Source organism: Rhipicephalus sanguineus, chromosome 8, assembly GCF_013339695.2.
Source record: "Rhipicephalus sanguineus isolate Rsan-2018 chromosome 8, BIME_Rsan_1.4, whole genome shotgun sequence".
In the NCBI taxonomy this organism is placed as follows: domain Eukaryota; kingdom Metazoa; phylum Arthropoda; class Arachnida; order Ixodida; family Ixodidae; genus Rhipicephalus; species Rhipicephalus sanguineus.
Genome location: NC_051183.1, coordinates 160,929,933 through 160,938,615, shown reverse-complemented (window position 1 = coordinate 160,938,615; position 8,683 = coordinate 160,929,933). Strand labels below are relative to the sequence as shown.

General features: G+C 44.4%; 1 long non-coding RNA gene across 1 annotated transcript; it reads left to right on the top strand.

Annotated features, from left to right (window-relative positions):
- Nucleotides 1–1,998: 1,998 nt before the first annotated feature.
- LOC125759623 (uncharacterized) lies at nt 1,999–5,483 on the top strand. The gene is made up of 4 exons (XR_007417254.1): nt 1,999–2,328; nt 4,454–4,535; nt 4,603–4,742; nt 5,129–5,483. It is a non-coding gene; the product is annotated as an uncharacterized LOC125759623 (long non-coding RNA).
- Nucleotides 5,484–8,683: the final 3,200 nt, after the last annotated feature.

Genomic DNA, 8,683 nt, shown 5'->3' with positions numbered 1-8,683 from the left:
GGCAACCGTTAGTCCTCGCAGTTGCACCTCGCAAGGACCAACGGTCGGTCCACTCAAACGCTCCATTCGGATGAACTTTTTATCCCAGGGATGATTTTCTACAGTTACTCTCCGCAAGACTTAATACTTTTTTCGCGTGTTTCTTTCCGCGGTGACCAACAAATGCCGCGGAAAAGAACACGCAAAAGAATATTTAGTCATGCGTATGTCACTGCTTTCGCATTCAATGCGACAACGAAAGACAAAAGTGAGACAATGAAACGTTTTATTTTTTCTATACTTATGAAGTTTCTGCTTTCTTCCATTGAATTCCCTACAAAATGTCCAATACAGGTTCAGCCGCGTTGTCATATCTCGTACAGTCCTTTCTGTGAAGCTGCTCCAACGGAAGCGATAGATGGCAGGCGTTGTACGCGCCAGGGCAAACAGCATTCTGCTCGTTGTGGGCAACGGCTGCATCCTGCAAAGCACAAAAATATTGCAAATATTTAGTCACGTGACAGCGAGGGTGAAGACGCACGAACTGTGCAAATACGTGCAATGTGAACGAAAACACGTCTAAAACGTGGCACGCAAATAACTTCACCCCTGCGAAGCACAAAAATATTGCAAATATTCTGCGACACGTCACAGAAGGGATGAAGACGCACGTACATGACAAATATGTGCAAGGTGAAATCAGAATAAGACATCGTTTTATTTAGTTATCGAATCAATTACAAAATTTGTGTATGCAGAAGCAGGTCCCTAGTCAGAGAGTGAATCGGGACCTCCTACAGTAGTGAATATATAAACAATTAATTGGTGCAGCAAACAGTGGTGCAGAAAACAGGTAATAAAATACATCGCAGGTAAAAAAGAAAAAAGGAGTTCTACTGAAGAAAATCATTAGCAGAAAGTACACTCTAATCACGGTAACGTTTAGGACAGCATAAAAAGACATGTAACCTATAATTTATAAGTTACATGGCTGTTACAGCAATTTTATCTTTGTGTTTTCTTCATTTCCCTCTCTCATAAAGGTTACATCGACAGTAGCGTGCCAAGTTAAAAGCTAAAGCACCGCGATGAGCATTATAACCTTTAGATTGTAACTTATATAAGCGCAATGACTCATCCGTCAGGGGACCTACACTATAGAGTGGAAGTTTATTGATCAATGTGTCACATCGCGATCTGTCTTGTTCAAGGCTGGCTTTATCAATTGAACAGCGGATGATGTACACACAGAACGGGTCTTGACAGCAGAAAAGCAACTCACAGAAGCAGCGATTTTACATTGCGGCATACTGAGGCAAGCGATGGTGGGGTATGAACTAAAACTGGAGTTCAATAAGGTGAGCCCGCTTCCAAAACCCGTAATTTATGAAGTGACATAACCTGCAGACATCGGCAGAAGCACAAGAACGAAAAACTATCGTATTTTGGTCAAATGTTTGTGCTAAACAACTTATTAAGTAGCTCTTATATCTATTTTGCTTTTAAGCCGCAGAAGTAAATAATTTGCCTCCGGGAAGCTTCGCATATGGCGACAAGATAAAGTACTGTGAGCACACGACAACCGACCAAATTAAACTGACGATGCAATCGAAGAACCATCCCGTGGCGCGAGAAAAATATTTTTCCGAGACTCGCAATACAATTTATTCGAATTTCGCTGTCGTGTTGTCTAGTTTGTTTCTTTTTTTTTTCGCGTTATAATTAACGGATCGTAAAGTGCAGCAAACGTCACGGGACAACATAGCACCAAACACGCTTAACCGTCATCAATTCGTGAACACGGGAGAAAAAGATGCCGCTGAGTTCACAAAACAGCGCGGGACGGCCGCTCCAGTAGAGAGGCCGCGTAGAGAGATGTATGAGCTCGCGGTGAGTAACAAATGTGGCGTCCTCGAGGCGCCGCTTCAACTTTATCGAACCAGGGACGGCGTCATCTCTCCTAGGCTTTGCACAGCTTGAGGTGTATGCCGGGAAGAGCATTCGAATGCGAGGCGGTTGGTGCGGTTGTTGAAGTCGCGTTTGTGCAGTGCTGCTCTTTGTTTCATCGATTTATCCAGGTTTTACACTCCGCGCTTTGTTGACGTGCGTGGTCTAATCGTGTTGTGTACGTGAGTGGCGTGTAACTAGTGATACAGCACGCAAGGACAGTCATTAACGTGCGCGATCCGCCGCAAATCAGCCACGAGGCATTGCAACGGGCACGTCCAGTGGGCTGCGCGGCCGTTGCGACGAGCTGCATTGCTGATTCTTCGCTTGAGACTGGCAATTGTCGAGCGGGTTGCATTCGTTGTTACGTTGCCCGAAGACAGTAGTAAATGTGATTTGCAGGTAAGCAATATTCTCTCTTCAGTACGTTATTTGCTTGTGTATATGTACTTATGTCGCGCGTTTACCTGAATTCATGCTCATGCTTACGCTACTGTACGAGATGGGTCGTGTCGTACTTTTATGTTTTAAATAAATCGTGTCATACTTTCATGTAATGCATTGTTATTGGCAGTATTTGCTCTGCGTTTGACATTACAAGATGAGTGTTTGGGCGTATATTATCAAACATCCGACTAAGATCATTCGTTATCATCCACGTTTATGTGAGAAGAGATGAAGGACAGAAGTTTAACCCTTCTTGCTGTCGCCGTCTTGGTACCTTCAACACGCTCGATAAAGGCTGCAATCACGGTGTGAAATACTGTAGGCGGCATAAACAAAGTGCCCCAGATCAGCTTTGCCCAGACGAGCTCTGCGTGCGCAGTAACTCGCTCCTGTCAATGGCAGTCTGGGCTGTTTGTCATGTCCTTGTCACCGGTACATGATATTTCGTGGCGTCTATACGCAACCTTTCGCCATGCTTCAAACTCGGCTGCGGTAGTTTTAGGTGGACGAGTGAGGGTTTAAGGCGGTAATGCGGGCTAGTTGGTTGTGATCACTGGTGTTCATTTCGGTAGCGCAAAGAAAATTAGACACATTAAAAAAAAAAAAAAAGCCTTCGTAGAGTGATGTAGCGCGTCGCGCCTGTGCAACGGGTTTTTGTGTGTTTCCTTGCAGTAAAGTCAGTTGATACCTAGCGCCCGTCCTGTCTACGTGTCCTCTCTTGTCTTTACAAATTGTATTGCGCTACCGAAATGAATAAAGCTTTAAGTACACGAAAGACAATGAAATGGCGTTAAGAGTGCGTTTTAAGTGTCTTAAAGGAAATCACAGCATCCTTCCGTGTGTAGCTGAATGTAGCAAACCCGAGGCACTGAGCCGACCGAAGTAAACATTTAATACACACACACACAAAAGGACGTTTATGACGTGAAAAAATAAATTGCTAAATCCAGTGCTTTGGCTGAGCACGTTTCAGGGGACACGCAATCGACTGGGGGAAGGCACGTGCTCGCGCTAGAGAAAAATGACTGTCACGACGTCTTTATCTCGAGTCGCTCTTGATACCGACCACTCCGTGTGTGTGAGTGCGTACGTGTCTGTGTGTGTGCTCGCGCGAGCGCGTGTATGTGTGTGCTCGCGCGCGCGCGTGTGTTTGTGTGTGCTCGCGTGTGTGTGTTTGCGCTCGGGCGTGCGTGTGTGCTCGTGCGCGTGTGTTTGCTCGCGTGTGTGCTCGTGCGCGCGCGTGTGTGTGCTCGCGCGTGCGTGTGTGTGTGCTCGTGCGCGTGTGTGCTCGCGTGTGTGTGTGTGCTCGCGTGTGTGTGTGCTTGCTCGCGTGTGTGCTCGCGCGTGTGTGCATGTGTGTGTGTGAGCGCGCGTGTGTGTGTGTGCTCGCGCGTGCGTGTGTGCTCGTGCGCGTGTGTGCGCGCGCGTGCGTGTGTGTATGTGTGTGCGCGCGTGCGTGTGTGTGCGTGCGTGTGTGTATGTGTGTGTGTGCGCGCGTGTGTGTGTCGAGTGCGTGTGTGTGTATGTGTGTCTGTGCTTTTTGCTTTAGTCGGCTCAGTGCCTCGGGTTTTCAACGTCACCACGTATCAACCCAACCAGACGGGCTTCCGTCAGACTTCAAACTTCTGCGTCTTGACTTAACTTGAAACCTTACCAAAAATATATGCTGAAGTCATCTTCATTCCATAGTTGCACTCATACAGATCGGAATGTACGGCATTCAAAATTCAGACAATTCATGCTCATGCTTACGCTGCTGTAAGAGTTGGGTCGAGTCAGAAAAATAAATTGTCATGCTTTTACGCATTGTTGCCGGCAGTATTTGCTCTGCGTCGCTCGATTACGTCTAACTGCTTCGCTATCAAAACGGGGCAGCTGAGAATATGTTACGCGATAAGCGATACGCTGTGGCTTAACGATTTTTCAGATAGCACGAATGCCAGCAATCGTGCGACGTAGGAGTTCAAAGGGGGACATGGTCAGTGCGGTTGATATGTCTTTCGATGTCCTTAGTTCCTTGGCGATAAAAATTTGTTCTCTGGCACTGTGATAACTTTTTTGTGTTCTCGTTCTGTTGTAGGGTGCAAGAAACGTGTCATTGTGGTTAGAAAAAATGAATCAGTATACATGTGATTTAACTGTCAAAGCCGGAATGTTTAAAGGTACGTAGACAACACAAATGATTTTTTTCCCGCCATATTAAATGTGTTGCGTTGGAAATGTTTACAGCACACATCCCGCCCGAGACATGCTGGGATGATCTCCTATCAGGCAGCTTGGAAACTTCCAGACGCCGATATGCCTTACGTTTGGTGCAGCCGAGGTTATGAACTGTCAAGTGGAATATGCCCCTTGAGGAAAACAATTAGGTACGAGCATATTGAAGCTCCACGTGAAATGCCAAGTATGGTCACTGAAAAATGTAAATTGCAATGTTTCTGTTTCTAATCACCTGCTGTCGTGTACTGCTACTAAACTGTTACTTACATTATTGTATTGCTGACTCTTGAGCTAAACAGAAGTAAATTGCATTTGGGATTAACGTGCGTTTTCAAATAAGATTTTTGTTTTCCGATAAACGTATTGCACTGGATAGTAGATTTGAGGAACGCTTATGTATTGGTCAAGTAACACCCTTTTTTTTTTGGGGGGGGGGGGGGTGGATTATGTGTCTCACATTACGTGCTATCGGCAGTTGTGTGCAAAGTGGCAGTAACCGTTGGAATAGTGCAAAATAACGGTCCTCTCCATTTAGGATCGACTGTCCAGCGAGCAGATTGCGGAATCAGCAACTGACATATTGACTGTTGAAACATGATGGTGCGTGCAGCAAGAGAGGGTTTGACTGCAGATCCTCACCACCTGCTCCTGTAAATTTGTACGAACCACAGGCGAAAACAAGAAGAAACGCTTTGAATACCTGCGGTCTTCTATCAGCGAGACAAGTCCCTGAAGCTATAAATCAATAAAATTTGATGTATTCTGCTTTGGAGGTATAAAGCAATGAAATGAATTCTTTTCGAATGGTGCATGTTTTTTTTTTCTTCAGAAAATTTCTTGTGAGCACGCACAACCCGAGCAACAAAAGTAAAGGACTGACAATCACCCTCTTTTTGGCTGCCCTCTGGGTTTCAGCTGTCCTTCAGTACCAGCATTTATGGTATGCCGCACACACTAGTGTCTTAAGGAGAAGCACGACGCTGATCACGTATTATTTGCAGGGGGCTCCACTCAGTATAACAGCTCTACCCGTGGCCCACCTACCCAGATGTCGCCTAACCAAGGGTATGTGCCTCTTTTTTCTTTCGATCTTCTTTCTGCGACACATTTCGGACCACTTGCTACACGCATGATCGGCCCAGCCAAGTGTCGTCTAGCAAGAGAAGCGTGGCTCTTCCTTTAGGGCTTCTTTCTGTGCACGCCTAACCTTTTGTACTTCTTTCTGCGGCTTTATTATGCAGCGTACAAATATGTACACAGAGTAATGAGAACTTTCACGGCGGAGAACTTTCACGGCGGTGTCATATGGCCTGCCCTGTCCTGAATACACACGCTGGAGCTTTCGAATAATTCTGGTAAATGTCTGCATAGATCACGACAGTTGCGGTGTCCGTGGCAAGAGATGTACGCTTCCCTAATCGCAAGAAAAAACACAAAACAATTTCCTTTGGAGTTAGAGCTTGCATGCATCATAACGTCACACCTTCGCCCACAAGCATCGCGTCGTTCAAATGCGGTCTGCCACTAAAACGATAAATAAGAAGAGCAGGTAATTGACAGATATTCTTAATCATGAGTTGTGTCATGTGTATCAGACAAGTATCCTCTCTTGATCCAATTACGTAGATGCTTAAGCATTACAATTTGCATCTCTCGAGAAAACCGCGTTCCGGCTCTTGATATGCGCTCTTGGTATTATTGTATGTTTTGCGTATGCATACATTTGCATTTACTGCGTGTTTTTCTGATAATATCATTCAGCATTCGTATATAATATGCACAAACGTACCAGCCAGCTACTTATTACGCGATGATTTCAGACATTTCTTTGGGTTTTGCGAGAAGTACGTAAAACTGACTTAACGTGGCGTATGGCGAGTGGTCTGTATACCAATTTTGAATATACTCTACGCCGTGAGGAGCAGTGTTAATTCTCCGCGCACTTCTTTACTGCCTTCAGCAGCTTCCCTGCTTTGTCAACTTCCCATTTTGTCAGTATCCACGTTTCCAATGCTGATCCCATATTTGAAGGTGAACAAAATGGCAAATAGCCCTATAACAAATAGACGGCTGGTATTTATTATCAGATGAGACACAGTTTGATAAGCACGAATCACACAGTCAATGAAAGTGCACGAGCAGCAGAAAAATAATTGAAGTGTTATAATCACGCCAGCCTATGCTTAAACTGCATAGAAGTTGGACCAAGAGGGGATGGCCTGACACGTATACCATGATACTGTTATAAAATCTCTGGTCTTCACTGATATTGACGGGTCGACCACATTTTAATAATAATCGCGGTTCATCATTGCTGTAGTGCATGCTAACTCCAAGTCGCCTCGAATATGCGAATGTTTTGTTAGCTGCCTCTTCTAATGAGCGAAGGCGACGCGTTTGGCCTCGGTCACCGCAATTGCCACGTTCTATAAGCAGTCATGCACTTGATTTATTACAATGCGCCATCGCGTGTGTTCCGAGAAGCACCTTCCATGTGACACCTTCCGCAAAGGTTCGCATTTCTTAGCGTACGTATATGGACGGTGTATTAAAACCGCACAAGGAAGCACGGAAAAAACACGAGGCATGCGCAGCACGAAGTGCGAAAGAGTGGAAGGTTGTGCTTCCGTTGCTGTGGCACAACTGGCTGATCCATGTGATGAGCGTAACCTCCTGGAATGCGTCGAAGAAAGAAGAGCGAAGGAAAGAAGAGGCGCAGAGCGGTGGCCGTATAAAATCTCCTGCAAGCCGTTTTGTGTAAACACTATACCGTGTACTGTACAACGTAACCTCTATTTTTACGTGATGTGGCCGTATAAAATCTCCTGCAAGCCGTTTTGTGTACACAGTATACCGTGTACTGTACAACGTAACCTCTATTTTTACGTGATGTGGCCGTATAAAATCTCCTGCAAGCCGTTTTGTGTAAACAGTATACCGTGTACTGTACAACGTAACCTCTATTTTTACGTGAGAATGCTCGATACTGTGAACGGGTACTAAAGGTTACTAGATAACTTCTATTTTATAAGTACACAAATTTGTGAAAATGTGCACCTTTAGTAAACGTTACCGTGCTTAGAGTGTAGCAACAAAAACTGAAATTAGACAACATAAAAAATAGAGGTAATTCAACACTCCTAAACAGTTTTCAGATAATTACCATGGTGAAAAATGTTAAAAAATAAACTACGAAAAAGAAAACTAAACAGATACATCTGATATCAGCAATGTAGGATGATGATGCGATGCTGCGTTAACATTAGGTTGTGAGAAGGCACGAAAGGGAGCGGGAGTAATGGAAGTGACCAAAATTATCCAGATTATGGAATGGATGAGAGGAAAGTTTTCATACCTTTTTTGAATATGCCGATTGATTCCGAGGTTTTTATTCCTGAATGTATAGTATTACAGAAATAGATTCCAGTGAAGTGGGCTGTTTGTTTGCCATAGTTAGTATTAACTATAGGTAAGATAAAATTGTGATTTTGTGCAAACCTTGTCAAGTTTGTATTCTCTAGACTTGATGGAGGGATTATAAACAAAGGTAGCTGATTTATTATTTGCTTGAGAAATAGTATTCCTAGATTATATTTGAAAGTGTTCTCATTTTTAGGATGTTGTTGCCATCAGTGTTGTAGGCGTTACCGAAAAAAAGTAATTAAATACGTTACTCGTTACACTATAAAAAAAGGAACGCGTTACCGCCCTACGTTACCTACAAAAAAATGTAACGCGTTACCGTTACCGTTACCGAAAAAAAGTAACGGACGTTACCTCAGCCGTTACTCCGCAATCATAAATTTTAATCACCGTGTCTTTGCTGCAGGAACCCACAATAAGAATTTTTAAACCCCAATTTTGTTTCACATAAAACTTCTAAGCCAAACAACGATTATACCGAAAATGCTGATTTAACGAGAGAGAGAGAGAATAAACATCTTTATTTCGGTAATATTTAAGCGTCGTCTTCGGGGTAGTGTCCTCCTGCTATTAAACCATAGGCTTTCGCCGCGTCGACAGCCCTCGCTAACAGCTGGCGCTGGTCTTCGAGGGTAAGGCTGGCTAAGGCTCGCTCCCAAAGCTCAGG